The sequence below is a fragment of the Halyomorpha halys genome, unplaced genomic scaffold, assembly GCF_000696795.3.
Source record: "Halyomorpha halys isolate HHAL.00 unplaced genomic scaffold, Hhal_1.1 Scaffold579.1, whole genome shotgun sequence".
Lineage (NCBI taxonomy): Eukaryota > Metazoa > Arthropoda > Insecta > Hemiptera > Pentatomidae > Halyomorpha > Halyomorpha halys.
In genome coordinates, this window is record NW_027112775.1 from 542,937 (window position 1) to 547,031 (window position 4,095).

At 29.1% G+C, this 4,095-nt stretch overlaps 1 protein-coding gene across 4 annotated transcripts in view; it reads right to left on the reverse strand.

The window, feature by feature from the left end:
* The window catches only part of LOC106684418 (latrophilin Cirl), a 185,767-nt gene extending 182,023 nt beyond the window's left edge, over positions 1 to 3,744 (reverse strand). For 3 of the 4 annotated variants that reach the window (XM_067050544.1, XM_067050543.1, XM_067050545.1), the window contains exon 1: positions 3,579 to 3,743. The gene's annotated coding sequence lies outside the window, so the exon portion shown is untranslated. Of the gene's footprint in view, positions 1 to 3,578 lie in introns of all 4 variants that reach the window. The other variant, XR_010844271.1, reaches the window with a different exon arrangement.
* Between the last annotated feature and the right edge of the window lie 351 nt (positions 3,745 to 4,095).

Genomic DNA, 4,095 nt, shown 5'->3' on the forward strand with positions numbered 1-4,095 from the left:
TATATACAACGTTAGAAGTGTTTTCACCATGTACGGCTGCATCGCTAGCAATCATCAAAAAAACTAGATAGACTTATTGATGAAGTAAGACATAGTTCTCACTATTCCTCTTTAAAACAAATTTTCAAAATATTATACAGAGCTTTTGTGTTTTTTTTTGTTGGTCAAGTACTGTAATATATAATGCACAAATGTATCTGTGGTTTCGCCCACCGTAATATAAAATATATCTTTGGAAATATTCGTTTTGATTTCATCAAGTGTTTTTAAAACTATTAAATAATTTTTTCTGAGAATACGTTCATCTTCACGATAAATTTTATATTTTAATGATTTAGACTAACCTTTAGATAATAAATTTATTTGAAGGCACAAATATTACTTTATAACAAGCCAATCTTCGAAAAGCACAAATTAAATAACAGCACATGAATTTAAGAACATTTACTTTTTTAGGCCAAAATCAAGTAAGTTTTTATACTTGTGACACAGTGAACATCAATTTGTGATTTTCTATTAAATCCTATGGATTTTTAAAATAAAGTTGCACTGTCATATTTAGATTCGATAGTCTTTTATCAACCCACTTATTTTGAAATTTTCCTTTTAGGGATTATGAGGTTCTATTTTCACTTAGAGTGGTCGTTTTGAACTAGTCACAACAAAGATTTATCTTGGGGGGGGGGTTAAATAATTAAAACGGGTTAATAACTTAAAGGGAATAATCCACAAAGGAACTACCTCGGAGGCTAGCTTACAGTATGTTGATTTCTGAGTTTTGAAAAATAAGTTTTGATTTTCTTCGTCCTGGGAATTTTTTACATTAAAATTATGTTTTATAAAAATATATATAAAAAAAACTTAAATCATGCAAAATATTCCAACACGTGCTATTTCGTGCAGTATAACATTGCGTTTATGCAAACTATTTGATATGATTCGAATTAATAACCAATGTTTTTCAATCAAAATAGTTGATAAAAACATGCAATTGGACGGAGTTTCGCGCTCTACACATTACATGGCGAAAAAGCGCGCTTTTATTTTAAACAAATATTTATTGAATATAAAAAATTATATATAATTACGCATCTTAAAAATATTTAACATAATTTAAACCATTCCTTAAAATGCAAGTAGAAAATTCTATATATTCATTTAACCATGAAGTTGAGAAAAGGTATGTTTATACTAAAGGTGAATTTCACAATAATTTGGTATATTAAGTATACACACCTTTCCACGCAAAATAATTGAGCTGATAGAAAAATAAATTTTAAATACAATTAATTTACAAAACGGAATACAATTTTTAAATATTTCATCATGGACATTTCTCAATTCTGGAAACAGATGATAAGTAATCTTTTTTTTTTTTTTCTATTGAAATATAGAAATAAATAAATTAATAGTAACATAAGCTAAATAAATCGGTTTTTCAAATCAATAAAAAATGTTTTGATAAAAGCTACATGCCAAATTTGTTTGCATTATTATTTGTAGATAAATTTATTTAACTCAGATATTTGTAAAATATACATACTTTACAAGAACTATAATCAAACTACTGTTTCAAATAAACAGATAATCTTTTCTTAATATTTTTTTTTTGATTTAGAAAGAATTCGGATACTGTACATTGAAATTTATTGAAACAATAACTTTTCATTTAAATTTAAGAATTATCTATTGATAATGAAACAGAACTTACTATAATTAGTTCCAAAATGACTTGTACAATTATAGCACCCAGTTGAGAAATAATTTAATCATATTGAAAATATTCATATTAATACAAATTATAATCAAATGATTAATCTAGTACTATAACAATTTTTTTCTACTAATTAATCAGGTAAAAAAATATATCAATGATTCATCTGTTTCCATTTCTAATTGAGAACTTTTCACAAACACATCGCAAATTTTCTGATGCTCTTTATTTATTTTATCTATAATTATAAGCTAATATCTCCCGTTATTATTTACTCGTTGATTGATAGAAAAGAACTACGACGGGTCTCAACTTCTTAGTGCAAGAGGTTTAACAAAGCCGCCGCACCAAGTGCGTCACTTCACAAAAGAGCACTCCAAGCCCGTGAATAATAAATAAAAATGTTTTTCCATAATAGAAAGGATAAAAAACTAATGAGTTAAAAAATAAAATAATATAATACATAAGATGTTCTTGCAAAAATTACAACAAATATAAAAGGACAGGAGAAAAAAAAATTAAACAAGTCTATAACGAAATCTATAAAATTATGAAAAAATATTGAATTTTTTTCTTAACATTATCACAAAAGTTTATATAATATAGATAAAATAATCGGAGGCGATTTGGACGGCGTTTAACAAACTAACTTATAAGTCCAATTTTTTGTTTTTATTCCAGGAATATTTAACAAAGGTTATTGCCATTTAAAAAATGAATATTTTTTAAAACTATTGTTTTAAGAATTTTAAAGATCTTCTTGTAGCTTCATAGGTAAATTACGACAAATTTTACACGTATGTGAAATTAACAAAATAATTAAAAATTATTTCAACAAATGCGGCGAGTTCGTGCCCTGGAATCGACACAAACCATTGAAGAAGTGGACAGATGGTACATAGCCCCTACGAAGCTATTAGCTGGTCTCGGACGGTGGAATGTGTTCCTCAGAGCGTCTGTATTTTCCCGTGGCTACACTGTTATTTCTTTACAACAACGCGCAACTTTATTGTTATTTGAAGAATTAAACAATGGAAAAAACTTTAAGGAAAATTAAGAAAAAATTGTATAGCTTAACAATTATTTTTATAATAAATCAATCTCGATTTATAAATTAAATTAAATAAATTCCAAGTCGTTAAATTGAAATTTCGGAACGAAATACTCAGAAAGCAGTAAAAAAAACAAAAAAAAAATAACTATAAGTTACTATTATCATCGAATTATAATTAAATAAATAGTAATTAGTTAAACACGTAGTCGCAGAAATGAAATAAATACTTTAATGGACTGAAGTATTTTTTAAAATAAAATGTTAAGGCGGATACGTTACATAAATGAGTTAACAATAAAGCCGATTAAGGAATGGGAAAGAAAGGAAAAAATTAACTAGCTCTATGAGTATAGCACAATAAAAATACACAAAATTATAAACAATATTTAAACAATTACTAAAGTTTCGAGACTGAAGTGTTAGTTTTAATCTAATAAATGAACTTTTAACAACCAAACAAAAATTACGATTCCCCCACCACCACGTAACCGCCTGCACAAAGGAATGCGAGTTTATGACCTTTTAGGAAGATCTCGATGCATTTCGTATAACACAAAAACTGACATTGAATAATCATACCTATTCGATGAACGGTAGACATGGTATACAAACATGTACCCGTGCTCAAACACGACACCAATTCTAGTCATGCAAACATCACAAGACAAAAGAAAAAAACACAAACTGAATAAAAAAACGAATAATTCACATTGTGTTCTGCAATAAGAAGTTGTAATCCAACACATTCATTAGGCCGAGGAAACATTTAAAAAAATGCACAGACACAAATTTATGTTTGAAGACACTGACCTGAGCTGCTATCCAGGCTCCGTTGATGGTCAGCTGCGTAGAAAAGAAGAATATGTAGATATCTCTGAATTCTAAACTTAAACTATAACAGTATTTATATTAACAACAAACTCCGGTGGCGGCCAAGGTTCCGGAGACAGCATCGTCCGAGGCACGACTGGCTTAGGTGGCCGAGGGCAGGTGGTGGGGGAATTTGCCCCCACTCTTCACCCTTCCACCCCTCCTTTCCCCTCTCCTCCCACCCCCACAAGCCCGGGCATCGTTCCGATTCGTTCAGCCGATTTTTGACGGAAACGTTCCAAACGAAATTTTATCCAAGAAAACAAACTGCAATACTTATAGAACCTTTGGATCTAATAGGTCAGGTTCGTATTTAACATTCGTATAAACTAAGACATCTAACTTTTTATTTCTTAAAACAACGTCCTTGTACTAAGTACACTAAAGTATTTGCTTCATAGGATTTCATTTCGACATATCAGTCATATCAAACGCACAAAAAAAGAAACATTTCTAG